The sequence below is a fragment of the Cyprinus carpio genome, chromosome B20, assembly GCF_018340385.1.
Source record: "Cyprinus carpio isolate SPL01 chromosome B20, ASM1834038v1, whole genome shotgun sequence".
Taxonomy (NCBI): domain Eukaryota; kingdom Metazoa; phylum Chordata; class Actinopteri; order Cypriniformes; family Cyprinidae; genus Cyprinus; species Cyprinus carpio.
The window spans coordinates 24038410-24054806 of NC_056616.1; the positions used below are offsets into that span (position 1 = coordinate 24038410).

At 32.9% G+C, this 16397-nt stretch overlaps 1 pseudogene; it reads right to left on the minus strand.

Moving 5' to 3' along the window:
- Positions 1 to 7090: 7090 nt before the first annotated feature.
- On the minus strand, positions 7091 to 15701 carry LOC109075803 (annotated as a pseudogene).
- Between the last annotated feature and the right edge of the window lie 696 nt (positions 15702 to 16397).

Consider the following 16397-nt stretch of genomic DNA (forward strand, 5'->3'; position numbering starts at 1 on the left):
TTAAAATAGTTGGCACCACTAGCCTCGCGCTATATAGTGGTAATTGTGAGATTAAAAACTTGCAATTAATAATTTTATTTAATGGTGGCAATTAAATTAAATTAAATTAAATTAAAATAGTTGGCACCACTAGCCTCGTGCTATATAGTGGTAATTGTGAGATTAAAAACTTGCAATTAATAATTTTATTTAATGGTGGCAATTAAATTAAATTAAATTAAATTAAATTAAATTAAATTAAATTAAATTAAAATAGTTGGCACCACTAGCCTCGTGCTATATAGTGGTAATTGTGAGATTAAAAACTTGCAATTAATAATTTTATTTAATGGTGGCAATTAAATTAAATTAAATTAAATTAAATTAAATTAAATTAAAATTAAATTAAATTAAATTAAATTAGTTGGCACCACTAGCCTCGTGGTATATAGTGGTAATTGTGAGATTAAAAACTTGCAATTAATAATTTTATTTAATGGTGGCAATAAAATAAAAGTTAATTTTTATCTCATAATTCTGAGTTTATATCTCATAGCTCTGACATTTTTTGTCAGAATTGGTGAGATTAAAAATCTGCCAATTTTACTATTTTATTCAGCGGAAGAAAAAACAACATTCTGAAGTCTTTTGGTTTCTACCAAAATAAATAAACAAATAAATAACGTTTTTATAACTTTTCTCACAGTTTAGACATTTTTCTTACAATTGCAAGTTTATATCTCACAAGTTTATAACTTTTGTTTTAAATATTTTTATTCTGTGGTGGAAATAAATGTTCCATAGATAGATAATTATATATAGCCTATTTACAGTGGGAAATGTACAAAATATTTTAATGTAACATGATCTTTATTTAATATCCTAATGATTTTTGGGATAAAAGAAAAATTGATAATTTTGACCCATACAATGTATTTTTGACTATTGCTACAAATATACCCCAGAGACTTAAGACTGGTTTTGTGCTCCAGGAACACATAGGAGCTATTTTTGGTACATGTGGGAAAAAGCTGTCAAACCGGGCTGATGGCATCAGTACAGTGACACATCAGACGCGCAGGACAGGCGTTCTGAAAGCTGGATCTCAGTTACAGCAGATCTGCCCACGTCCTCCAAATCACTGTACAACCACCTTCAGTCAAACTGAGATCAATCGAGGTTTTATCAATCAAACTGAATTTTTTTCGGTGATTTGTGTGTGATTGTGTTTTGTTTTTTTGTGCATGTGTGTAGCGTGGCATGAAGAGGGGCTGCTATTTACAGCGTCTGAGAACGCTTGTGGTGCTTTATCAACGCACACAGACTCAGCACATTCATCTGCTGTCTACATTCACCTGGTGGGTTATTTTGTACACAAAGAATAATATCAGATTTGAACGAGGCCTTTGAAAAACGTGTACCAGAACCCACAGACCGGTCGGTAGGAAACCTAGTAGCAACCTAGTAGAGCATAGTAGCAACATAGTAGCAGCTTATTATCATGGTGGTGTTTTTTTGTAGTAATCTACATCCACTATTTCATTTAAAGTTGTAAATAAAGATTATTGGAGTACGTTTTACAAGAAAACACTACTATTTTCTTTCGACTTCAAGATTTCATGCTTAATTATTGAATGAGTTCCAACCCATTTTTTTGCATTACTAATATGTACGGTAACACTATTTTAAGGACCAATTCTCACTATTACAGTGGGTACGGAAAGTATTCAGACCCCCTTAAATTTTTCACTCTTTGTTATATTGCAGCCATTTGCTAAAATCATTTAAGTTCTTTTTTTTTCCTCATTAATGTACACACAGCACCCCATATTGACAGAAAAACACAGAACTGTTGACATTTTTGCACATTTATTAAAAAAGAAAAACTGAAATATCACATGGTCCTAAGTATTCAGATCCTTTGCTCAGTATTTAGTAGAAGCACCCTTTTGATCTAATACAGCCATGAGTCTTTTTGGGAAAGAAACAAGTTTTTCACACCTGGATTTGGGGATCCTCTGCCATTCCTCCTTGCAGATCCTCTCCAGTTCTGTCAGGGTTGGATGGTGAAAGGTTGGTGGCATACAGCCATTTTCAGGTCTCTCCAGAGATGCTCAATTGGGTTTAAGTCAGGGCTCGGGCGGGGCCATTCAAGAACAGTCACGGAGTTGTTGTGAAGCCACTCCTTCGTTATTTTAGCTGTGTGCATAGGGTCATGGTCTTGTTGGAAGGTGAACCTTCTGCCCAGTCTGAGGTCCTGAGCACTCTGGAGAAGGTGTTCGTCCAGGATATCCCTGTACTTGGCCGCATTCATCTTTCCCTCGATTGCAACCATGCTTCACTGTTGGGACTGTATTGGACAGGTGATGAGCAGTGCCTGGTTTTCTCCACACATACCACTTAGAATAAAGGCCAAAAAGTTCTATCTTGGTCTCATCAGACCAGAGAATCTTATTTCTCACCATCTTGGAATCCTTCAGGTGTTTTTCATGTGTCTTGCACTGAGGAGAGGCTGGTGGAGGGCTGCAGTGATGGTTGACTTTCTACAACTTTCTCCCATCTTCCGACTGCATCTCTGGAGCTCAGCCACAGTGATCTTTGGGTTCTTCTTTACCTCTCTCACCAAGGCTCTTCTCCCCCGATAGCTCAGTTTGGCCGGACGGCCAGCTCAAGCAGGGTTCTGGATGTCACAAAAGTCTTCCATTAAAGGATTATGGAGGCCACTGTGCTCTTAGGAACCTTAAGTGCAGCAGAATTTTTTTTTGTAACCTTGGCCAGATCTGTGCCTTGCCACAATTCTGTCTCTGAGCTCTTCAGGCAGTTCCTTTGACCTCATGATTCTCATTTGCTCTGACATGCCCTGTGAGCTGTAAGGTCTTATATAGACAGATGTGTGGCTTTCCTAATCAAGTCCAATCAGTATAATCAAACACAGCTGGACTCAAATGAAGGTGTAGAACCATCTCAAGGATGGTCAGAAGAAATGGACAGCACTTGAGTTAAATATAAGTGTCACAGCAAAGGGTCTGAATACTTAGGAGCATCTGATATTTCAGTTTTTCTTTTTTAATAAAGCTGGAAAAATGTCAACAATTCTGTGTTTTTCTGTCAATATGGGGTGCTGATGTGTACATTAATGAGATTTTAATGAGGAAAAAAAATGAACTTAAATGATTTTAGCAAATGGCTGCAATATAACAAAGAGTGAAAAAATTAAGAGGGTCTGAATACTTTCCGTACCCACTGTACACAGCATGCATATCACTAGCACAGGGCTGTTTATTATTAGTAGCCTACTTATAAAGCCTTATTCTGCATAACCATATTTTAGATCCCTTCCTTACTATTAACAAGCAGCAAATTAGGAGTTTACGGAGTCAAAAGTCATTAATAGTTAGTTAGTAATGAGAATTGGACTTTAAAATAAAGTTTTAAAACAAATTTACTAACAATATCTGTGTGCATGTTGTTTTAAGTTAAAGCGTAGGCCTAGCCTACACCATTTGTTTGTGTAAAATCAACTTATTTTTTTCTTATTATTATACTGTAAATCTCACGTTAGAGTTGCTGGCTTGAAAGGTGCTGAAGTAAATGAAGCTTTCTGATCGATGTTACACTAAGTAGCCTATGGGCTTAATGTGGTATAACGTTAGCTAAGATGTTTGTTTTGTTTTTGCGAAGTGTTTCAGCAGAATACGTGATCTGACACACATAAACCTCACTGACACAGACTGTGGTTTCGAGTGAACTCATTTTTCAGTCACCGTCTGATGAATGATGTATGATTAAAACAGACTCCATTAACACGGATTATATCATTTGTGTGTTTACCTAGCGCACTGCAATTTGTAATCTGTGATAAAATGCACGCGGCTTCCGGTTTCAAAACGGTCCATTATGCTGCTCCATATTGCAAACTGGCATTTGATATCATGTTATTTAAATTTTTAGATGGATATTGCTTTTAAAGATCGTGCAGTTCTTTATTGGACACCTTATAATCACAACAGATAAACACAAGATGCTCTTCAAGACGTGAAAAATAACATTTAACTGTATTTAGCAGTGCTGAAGACATCAACAGAGAGTTCATCAACTCAGAACAGAATAAAAAGCATGTATGAGGAAAGAGAAGATGAACACAAATCTGAGACAGTTTGGTCACATGATCAAATACATTTAATCTAATATATATAAACAATAAACCCTAAAAAAGTTAATAAGACTACATTAGTTAGGTAGCATTTCCGGATGCTCACCACACAAGCCCTTCAAATTCCCTCAGAACGACCGAGGGACACGTCACTTCTTATCTGCGTTACAGATTCTTTTGACCTCCATTAAATGAATGGGCTTTTACAGGAAATTAATATTACACACAGAAAAACAAAACTTCATGTACTCTGCTGGTAAGGGGAATCTCTCAGCTATGCCCAGGTCATGTTTCACTCCAAAAAAAAAAAAAAAAAAAAAATATTTTCTCTTAAGGAAGTGTTTTGAATTTTGACATTACTTTCATGACAATTAAACAACTTTAATAAAAAAATAAAAAATAAAAAAATAAAAAATAAAGGGGATACTACTACAGTTTAATTTTTATTAATGCATGCAATGCTTTCAATTTTGCTGATTTAAATAAACTTTTCTGTTACACATTTATGAAAACCACATTTGATAATGAGGGAAAAAAATCAGAACACATTCAGACATATAAAGGTAATCGTCATGACAATTTCACAATGCAATAAAAAAAATTTTTTGCTTATGTAATTGCCATGAAAATATCACAGTGCAAAAGAGAATAAAAAAGAATAAAATTAATTAAAATAAAACATGGAAAAAATTGTATTGGCCTCAAATAAGCATAATTTTCTTTATGCATAATGTTTTTTGTTGTTGTTTTTTTTTTACAGCCATTTAATGGTGATTCATCTGGTAATGCTTCACTAATCATATAACTTACAGACACTGATGATTTGTATTGCTAATTAAGTAAATAAAAATAAAACTACAGCCTGTAGTGAACGTACACATTAGTGCTGATTAGAGTTTAAAAATAATCCTGCAACCTGCAAAAGCACATAACTGCTGGACGAAAGAAAGATTTCACCTAAATATTTTGGGAAACAAGCACGTCTACCGTAAAAACTCCCAACATTCATGCATCCCGTCTCACGTTTAACTGAGTTGTATGAAGTTATCCTTGAACCTGCATTAACGTTTAATTGTGTTGTTTGAATAACACCATAAAAAACTGATCCTGCTCAAAACTCTAATAGTAGGCAGATTTGTTTGTTCTACCAAACACTAAAAATGAACCCAAGTGAACTGAATCGCACTGTAAAACTGGATTGTTGGCTTTCCTTCACCGTCCACATGTCTGTCTTATCACTTTAATGGTAGATCATTTATAGAAATATGAATAGACTCATAATGTGGAACTTCCCTTTCAGGCTCTTACAAAACCTGTGACATTTTTCAGTGCCTCCCTCGTCTGACTGGACAGTTCACTAAAACACCTCATCATTATTCACACTCGTCATTCCAGTCTCGTATGACTCCAGATTCCACATATTTCTTCTGTGGATTACACAAAAAGGGAGAATTAGACCAAATATTCATGCTTTATTTCAATACGATGAAAGCACATACCGAGGTCAAGCTCCAAAAAGCTGAAAATCGTTGAAAAGTTATAAAATTATAAGTAAATAAGTGATTGGTTTGTGGTATGAATATTGTATATTCTGCACTCTTTTTAAGAAAGTAATGCGGGTTTGGAATGACATGAGGGAGATATTTTTTAATTTTCCTTCAACATGTCTGATTATAATCTCATCATAAGGGTTATGCATTATGAAAGTGCACGAGAAACACACCTGACACGGTCTAAAATTACTACCTGAAAAATGTCAGGGTTTTATTTCAGAGTGAATCTCACAAAACCGGTCGAAAACAGATCGTGTTTCACCGCAAAGGCAAAATGGAAAAAATTAAAAAACTATATCTTGCAGAAAAGACAATAAAGGCTAATTTTTTTAAGACTGCAGTGCAAAAAAAATAATAATAATAAAAATAAAAAATGTATATATATATATTATTAGAATTGTTAAGCGACTATTGTAATTGTAAGTAACAATTTTGAGAGAAACTGAACAATAAATGATGGAAATTCTTTATGCAACAAATATATATATAATTTTACTTTGACCCAGGTATTTCTTTATGAGACTCACTTACATGAGGACTGAGGTGAATTCAGTATTTTTAACCGAGTAATCAGTTTGTTTGTCATCTATCAAACACTATTAATGCTCGTACATGTTTCTACGTGAAGTCGTGAGGTTTCTGGTTTGATACGGCAGATACACAACCGCACACAGAAATGTGAGGGAGAACAGGGTTCAAAACAAGACCTTCATTTAAAAAAAAATAATAATAATAATAAAAAAATAATAATAATAAATGGTATTTGAGATTAAAAATGTGCTTATTTCCAGGGGAAAAAATGTCATAATGCAAATTTTTTTTAATATTTATTTATTGTACTGTAATATGTTGCATGTAATCAAATGCTCCTAGCTTTCATGAAAATGTAATGTTCTTAAAGCTTACATTGTCTTAATTATTTTTATGTTTTATTATTATTTTAGTATTATATTAATAACTATAATAAAATATTAAAATCTAATAACAACAACAACAACAACAATAATAATAATAATAATAATAATAATAATAATAATAATGATTATTATTATTATTAGGGCAGAAAATAATGTCATTGTTACATTTTATTTTATTGTATTTTGATAATAATAAAATATTTTAAAATTATACTAAAAGTGAATCTGGGCAGAAAACATGCTTAACTTGATGAAAATAATGCCATTATGCTTTTTATATATATATATTATATATATATATATATATATATATAAATATATATATATATAGAATATGTTTATTATTAATTTGATATTTTATTATTGTACTGTAGTAATAAAATGTTTAAAAATAAAGAGCATTTGGGTAAAAAAAAAAAAAAAGAAAATAATGTAATTGTCAAAAATGTAATGGTTCTAAAAAAAGGCCACATGGTCTTTTCTATTTCTTATTGTGTTTTATTATTAATTTCATATTTTCCTTTGTATTTCGGAGTGAAATATGACCCGGATCTGATGTGAACAGAACGGTGGGTAAACTAGCACTCCTAAGGCTTCTCCAGCTCAACAACATTTCGTTTTCCTCTCGAACAACTTCTTAAAGCAAACTTTAAATAGAAAAACTGAACGTACTGCAGTACCAGATTACAAAGATATCAAAGGCTATCAAAGTCTGTGTTCACTCGATGGCTCGTCAAGTCATTTCTCACACACACGCACAAAAAAATACAAATAAAAAAAAAAGAAATCACAATGTGCGGGCAAAATCCCTTTAAAGGTATAGTTCTCCGTGTCATTAATTACTCAGCCTCATGTCATTCTGAATCCATAAGACCTTCGTTCATCTTCAGAACACAAATTAAGATATTTCTGATGAAATCCGAGAGCTCTCTGACTCTGAACAGAACTGTAAGGTTCCCAGGTCACATCAGTGGCTCGACTCAGGGAGAAGAATTGTTGAACAATTATGTTATTTTTGTTTTCTTTGCACACAAAAAGTATTCAGGTAGCTTTGCGAAACTGAAGTTGTACCCTGTCTACTTTACCGGTTTCCTTGCTAAGTTTCTGGACCTGGGAACATTACAGTTGTGTTGCTGTCTGTGCAGAGTCAGAGAGCTCTCGGATTTCATCACAAATATCTTAATGTGTGTTCCGGAGGTCTTACGAGTGTGGAACGACATGGGGGTGAGTAATTCCTTTTTGGATGAACTAACCCTTCAAGATAAAGAATAATCCCTTTCTGTACCGTCCGACCTTACGGAATACAAACCCACAGTTTTGCAGCAAACAAAAAAAAGATGAACAAGCCACGAAAATGTGGCTTCTGTACACATCCAAACCGAGTTTCTTCGCTTGGCGCTCGATTCATCCAAACGAGCGCTCGATTAAACCTTCTGAACTGGTGTCTGCGCGGCCCGCTTGCTGCTCTTCTTCTGGGGAGGAAGAGGGCGAGGAAGACCACACCCACACCCAAGCCGCCCACCAGGGTGACGGCGTGACCGTAGAGGAAGCAGGACAAGAGGATGGCGATGGCCTGCCGCAGAGTCATGATGATGGTGAAGACGGCCGCGCCGAACTGAGAGATGGTGTAGAAGATGAAGAGCTGCCCGCAGGCGGAGCAGACCGACAGCAGCACGGCGTGCATCGCGAACTCTGAGTGACGCATCATGAAGGCCAGTGAGTCGAAGAAGGCGCCGGTCCCTGGCAGAGAGCCCACCGTCAAGAGACACGAGAACAGATTGACGCCGAACATCATCTGCACCGACGACATCTTGTACTTGAACAGGTTGTCCTGCCAGTTGGAGGTGAAGCTGTCGAAGACGATGTACCCGCCGAGGATGACCACGCCGGAGAAGGTGGTGACGGTGGACGGGTGTTTGTCCGTGGAGGCTGGGAGAGCAGGAACATGCTGACGCCCAGCGAGATCAGGACGGCCGTGAAGTACTCCCAGTACTCGTAGCTCTTGCGCGACACGATCTTGCCCATCAGCATCACGGGGATCACCTTAGAGGCCTTGGCCAGAACCTGCGACGGAAACACATCAGGCGTCGGATCAAGACAGCAGCACGAGCTGACGTGTCAAACCCTGCTGCGAGAACACGCTCGATCTTGTGCAGCGATGTGACAGAAATACATCAGGCTCAAAGAAAATCTGACCCTGGAGCACAAAACCAGTCATAAGGGTAAATGTTTCGAAATTGAGATTTATACATCATTTGAAAGCTGAATAAATAATCTCTCCATTGATGTATGGTTTGTTAGGAGGACAATATTTGTCTGAGATACAACTATTTGAAAAATCTGGAATCTGAGGGTGCAAAAAAAATCTAAATATTGAGAAAATCATCTTTAAAGTTGTTCAAATGAAGTTCTTAGCAATGCATATTACTAATCAAAAATTAAGTTTTGATATATTTACAGTAGGAAATTTAGAAAATATCTTCATGGAACATGATCTCTACCTAATATCCTAATGATTTTTGGCATAAAAGACAAATGTATAATTGTGACCAATACAATGTATTGTTGTCTATTGCTACAAATATACCCCACAGTGACTTATGACTGCTTTTGTGCTGCAGGGACACAAAGATCAAAAAGATTTGATCAAATGTACGGTGGCCGAGAGAGCTCAACACACTGCAAATGAAAAAACACCTGCAAATTAAGAAAACATGATCAGTTCGACAACACACGCGCTGCAAATGCTCACAATACAACCAAATTAAAAAATTAAAAAACGCGCTGCAAATAGGCACGGACCACCTCGGAAATGTTTAAGGGAACCGCAAAGTGACAAACATGACTGGGACATATTTATCAATGTTTGCTCTGAGAGGTGAGATATGTATATATAGCCTAAATAAGCTGATGAAATACACAATTACTGTAACTGTGAAAGGGTATATAAGCTGGCTAACTTTTAAAACTTTCCTTACAAAAATTAACCATAGCCATAGCCTGGTTTTACTATTAAAGTTAATAAATTATTATATATTGACTATATAAAAAAAAAAAAATGGTTACTATAGTTAAACCATGGATTTACTACACTAACCATAGTTTACCCTTGGTATTTCTACAACTGTGGTTATACCAATGGTACTCAATACACCATAAAAAATAGATTGAGCTCTCTCAGCCACCGTACAAATGTCCAGAAACTATGACTGATATACAGGATGCACATGACCAATAACCATCATGATGGAAATTATAGATTTATAATGCGTAATTTTAAAGATATTTTTAATATTTATAAAATTGTATTTGTATATTTGTAAGATATATCGTACTGCCTTGTTGATGGTGATTTTAATTAAATAAAAAATAATGAATATAAATAAAATATGCTATACTGCCTTCACAGTGATTTTATTAAATAATAAAATAATTTTTAAAACTAATAAATAAATAAAATATGCTGTACTTCCTTCATGGTTATTTTAATTAAATAATAAAATAAGTTAAAACATTCAAATTTAGATAATTGTAATATATATATATATATATATATATATATATATATATATATATATTTTATTACTGAAATGCACAAAAACATTATATTATTTAAATTGTAAAAAGTATTTCTCCTATATGTAATATTTGTTGTATTGCCCTAATGATCATTTTAATGAAATAACAATACAAATTATATACTTTAAAATTAAAAAGTGTGTGTTCGTGTTTGTGTGTGTGTGTGTATATATATATATATAATTTTTATTTTTTATTGTTAACTTTATTTCTTAATCATCTGTTCTGATTATTTTAAATCCTTTTTATGTAAAGACCTGAATCAGCATTGTCTATGATGACCCTGATAGTGTGTGCTGTATAAAATAAACCTGTTTTACCATACCGCTCGTTTACCCAGAATGCAGTGCTGTACCTGTGTGGGAAAGCTGATGTATTTGAGCGCTTCATACTGGCACCAGCTGCTGAGGATGTTGGAGGAGCGAAGCGCGAAAGGAGTATTTGTACATGGGTGCACCCGTGGGCGGGGCTGTTTGAGAAGGACGCACCACAGACCGGACACCGTCAGCGCCAGGATCCGGTTCATGAACACCAGAAGAAACTCGAGAGAGTCTCTGAAAGCGCTCGCCGCTGCCTTCCACCTCGCTCGCGCCGTACGAGCGCGTCATGACCCGCTCCTGAAGAACACCCCACGTCAGGTACGACACCTGCACCAGAGACAGCACAAAATACACAGATATTGATATATGAAGAGTTTATCTTCAAAAACATAACTCAAAAATCAAGTTTTTATTGTGTTTGCTGTATTTTTAGTCATTTTTTACCTAATCAGAATAACCCAGCTGCAGTTTGATTGAGATTAATAAGAATACACAATGAAAAAACATGATTTTTGAAAATTGTTAAAAACTGATTTCTTGCAAATGAACTCTTCATATGTTGATATTATTGCGAACACATGACTATTAAAAGACTTAATTTGTGCAAAGAGTTCAATGAAGAAAGCAATGAAAATCTCTTAACTTGTGCAGACTGCAAACCGCATTAAAAATAAAATAACATTTACATTTAAAAACTGGCAATTATAGTAGTAAAATTAATACTGAGAAAAATGGGAATTACAAAAACTACACTGTAAAAAAAAAAAATCATTACTGAAATGCAAAAAAAGATATATTACTTAAATTGTATTTTTTAAAAAAGTATTTTTTATCATCATTGGTAAAATATGTTGTATTGGCTTCATGGTGATTTTAATTAAATAATAAAATAATAATAAAAAAAATAGATATTGTAGATATTGTGAACACGTGAAGACTGTTGACTTGTGCAAATAGATAAAACAAAGTGTGTGTATATAGATAGATAGATAGATAGATAGATAGATAGATAAAAATATATAATATATACTTTAGATATCATTGAACACATGAAGACTATTAACTTGTGCACACATTAAAAATAATAAAATAACTTCAAAAAATATTATTTAAATAAAAAAACACTCCAAAAATATTGTAATGCATACTGTTAAAAAAAAAAAAAAAAAAAAAAAAAAAAAAATTACTGAAATGCAAAAAAAATGATATATTACTTAAATCGTAAAATAAATAAATAAATTAATTAATTAAAAAAAAAAAAACCATATTTTTAAATAAAAGAAAATATTGTAATTACACTATTGAGAATCCATCAAGTATCACTGACTGGACTGTCTTCATGGTGATTTCAATTAAATAATAAAATAATTAACAAAAAGAGGGGAAAATACACTCGAGAGCACACACACACACACACACACACACACACACACACACAAACAGTATATTAAATTGCGCCTATAGTTAAATGAAAAACTATTTAAAAAGTGAAACAAATCTATAGATCTTGTAAATATTATTGTTTAGACTATTAACCCATAGTTAAATGAGTCAGTGTGGTGTCACGTGAGTGTATAACCTGGAGTCCAGCAGCACAGAAGATGAGTTTGACGGCCTGACGAGCAGATGAACTGGATTCAGACTCGTTTCTGGCCGCCGGTGAAACATCATCCAGCAGTCCAGTCTTAGATTCACTCCCAAACACACACGTCTTTATGACAGGAAAACAAATCCCACGACCTGCAGACAGCATCAGCAGCGTGGCAAGAATCAGCTTTGACAAGTGCTTTCTGAACACGGGAGCTGCTGCTACAATAATGCATTCATTAAATATTGTGTTGATGACTTTAAACTATGTTCAGGAAATACAAACTTTGCTTAACTGAGAGAGAATGGAAAATGGTAATGAAAATCAAAATTATGACTGTTTTGATGCAAGCAACCTTGTATAAAATTATAGTGGACATAAGTAGGGAAGATTAAGTGTGAAAAAATAAATGACAGTGTACATATTAAGAAGGAAAGAAATGTGTGGTTGGAAAATGTAAAAAAAAAAAAAAGTAATGATCATAAGTAGGAAAAAATAAATGAAAAAAAATTATATATATAAATATGCGTGTGTGTGTGTGTGGCAAACAATTGAAAGTGATTAATCACATACAAAAAAAGTTTTTGTTTGCATAATGTGTGTGTTCTGTGTATATTTATTATGTATACATAAATACACACATACAGTATATACTTAGAAAATATTTACATGTCTATATTTATATTCATATAATTTATAAATAAATATTTAATAAATAAACAACCTATTTTTCTGAAATATATACATGCATATGTATTTTATATATATATATAATAAATATACACAGTACACATACAAACAGTATATTATGTAAACTTTTTATTTTGGATGTGATTAATCATTTGACAGCACTAACATATAAATATATATATATATATATAGTGGACATAACTTGGAAAAAAAGAAGAGGTGAAAAAATTATAGTGTATATATGTTGGAAAAATAACTGGTAAAATATTTAAAAAATGTAGGATTAAATAAGTAGGGAAAAAATTACAGGGACATAAATAGGAAAAAAAGAGGGAAAAAATTAGTTATGGCAGACATAAGTTACAAAAATAACGGGTAAAAGGTTATAATTTTTGACATAAGTAGGAACAAATAAGCTGCAAAAAATTAAAAATATAGTGGACATAACTAGGAAAGAATGAGTGGTAGAAAAAAAATAAAGTAGGAAAAAAATCATAGTGGACATAAGAGGGAAAAATAAACTTTTGACTGGAAACGACACAAGAAAGTGACTTCAACAAACCTGTTTCAAGATAGTTGATTCGTTTGAAGTAGCTGATGAGAAAGTATCCGGGGATGATGATGGTGGCGTAGCCCAAAACATTGAGGAACAAGCGGAAGAGCCACACGTCCTGCCAGCCGCCCAGCAGCGAAGCGTCTTCAGCAAACACAGACGGCAGAACACACAGCGCCGCACACCAACACAAACTGAGGAGAGAATATCATACATTACCCTCGCTACACTACACACGTGCACTTATCTGTACTGAACCAGAACAAAGAGGGAAATCAAAAACTGTCACACATCTGCAAACCTGCTCGAAATGCAACACAGGAGAAATAATGCAGCGCTGCTGTCACAGAAACGTTCCTGTGTCGCGTGAATTCAGCATTCCAGGAATCCAGCAGGTCTGATCCCATTCCGACAGAACGGCTTTGTGTTCAGAGCCACAAACTAAGCCCTATTCCACCCGTGTTACCTGACACCTCCGTTAGAGCACTGCTATCAGGACCAGCAGAGCGCCTCATTAAACCAGGAACGAGTCACAATGTCAGTTCAGAGCTTTGTAATGAACAGACTTCATAAAGGTGTTTGCCAAGCGTCTCTCAAAGACTTCATTCAGCACCTTCTGACCAGTGAATTTCCACGACTCTCCCAGCTCTCTGAATACTGATGGTTTATTAAAACTGTTTCCAGCAGATTAAAATCACTTAAAACTGGAGCTCAACTATATATGTGGTGGTAAAAAAAAAAGACATGGTAAATGTGGTAAAAAAAAAAAAAAAAAAAATACTGTGGACATAAATAGGAAAAAAAAAAGGGAAAAGATAAATATATATATATAGATAGATAGATAGATAGATAGATAAACTATAATATATATATATATATATCTAATATATATATATATATATATATATAGATAGATAGATAGATAGATAGATAAATAAATTATATATATATATAGATAAATAAATTGTATATATATAGATAAATAAATTGTATATATATATATATATAGATAGATAGATAAATACATTTTATATATATAGATAAATAAATTATATAAATAAATTATATATAGATAGATAGATAAATATATATATATATATATATATATATATATATATATATATATATATAGATAGATAGATAGATATATATATATATATATATATTAGATAAATAATTGTATATATATAGATAAATAAATTGTATATATATATATATATATAGATAGATAGATAAATAAATTTTATATATATAGATAAATAAATTATATAAATAAATTATATATAGATAGATAGATAAATAAATTTTATATATATATATATATATATATATATATATATATATAGATAGATAGATAGATAAATAAATTTTATATATATATATATATATATATATATATATATATATATATATATATATATATAGATAAATAAATTATATTATATATAGATAGATAGATAGATAGATAAATAAATTTAAATATATATATAAAATGTGCTGAAAGAAGTCTCTTCTGCTCACCAAGGCTGCATTCATTTGATTAATAATACAGTAAAATAGTGATATATTATTACAATTTACAATAACTGTTTTCTGTGTGAATATATTGTAAAATGTAATTTATTCCTGTGATCAAAGCTGTTTTTTTCAGCATCATTACTCCAGTCTTCAGTTTCACATGATCCTTCAGAAATCATTCTAATATGCTGATTTGCTGCAAAATTATCATTGGTTCTAAATTATTACTATTTATTTATTTTTCAAAATTCTTTGATGAACAGAAAGCAGTTTGTAATTACTTATTGATAGCCTACATACGTAATTTAACATAAAAGCATGCTGGAGATACGCATTTCTCAAACAAAAAAAATCTAATTGTGAAATGCTTATTGCATTAAAAGTGACTCTGACGTCAGAGGTGTTATATTTAAGTGTTATTGTGATGTTTGAGCATCATGTTTCAGTACCTCCACGGAAACTCAGGCATTTTCCACCAGCAGAAGCTCCCTAAAACTCCCCGAAACAGCCGCTGAGAGACTCCTGAAGCCTTCGGACACGAACTACACCATCAACATCAGGATCCTGACAAATCCTGAGTGTTTCTGAGCGAAAACTTCCCGGCCTGCTTCACTCATGAGTTCATCTGGACTGACGACGTGTTCACTTCACACACACACACACCGCAGCGCTTCCGGGTGCGAAAGGAGACACACCTTCACGTATCCGTGTAGTTTCCTCTTGGATTTAGTATTACGAGGCTTCGGTAAATATTTGAAGGTGTTATTGTCTAACAGTGGTGTTGACACAGTTCAGAGAGTAAAATGTCCTTGCGTTTGTGGGCGGGGGGATTCATTATGCTTCGTGAGGGACTTTTAATTTGAAATTTACTCTGCGCAGATTCTCTATAGCGCCCCTGTGTTGTCAGGCGACACTGCAACCTTACATATCATGAGAGGGAGAGAATATATTTTTGGAAATACATGTATTATAATAATATCTGCTTCTCTGTGATTTTTAAAAATATTGCTAAAATATTTATAAACTTTTGCACATTGTATTTAGTCCCTTAATATTACAAATATTTTTTTAAAACGTTAGAAGATTGTAAATTTACTAGGATACACATTTACTTTCAGCATTTAGTTGTTTCTATATTGTTTAATATTGTTAAAATATATTGATAAAGTTGTTACAGTATTGCATTTTTTGTAACGCTTAAATGTATGCATAAATACACATTAAAAACAATAGAGGACTGTACATTTATAGGATGTACATTTAGTTTCAACTACTGCTTTTTTCTAAATTATTTTTATTAATTTATTTGTACGCTATTTTTCAATAATCATACAGGGTCATATTAGAAATAAATAAATGTAACAAAAATATTTAGAAGTATCAAATTTATTTAGACAATTTAGCTTAAAGATATTATTTTTTTATTCTAAAATATGCATTTATTTATATAATTAGTCATCAAATACAACTGCAATAAAACAGTATAGCCATTTTTTAATGAATATATTAGAGCTCAAGATACATATATTCTCTTGAAATGTTCTTTA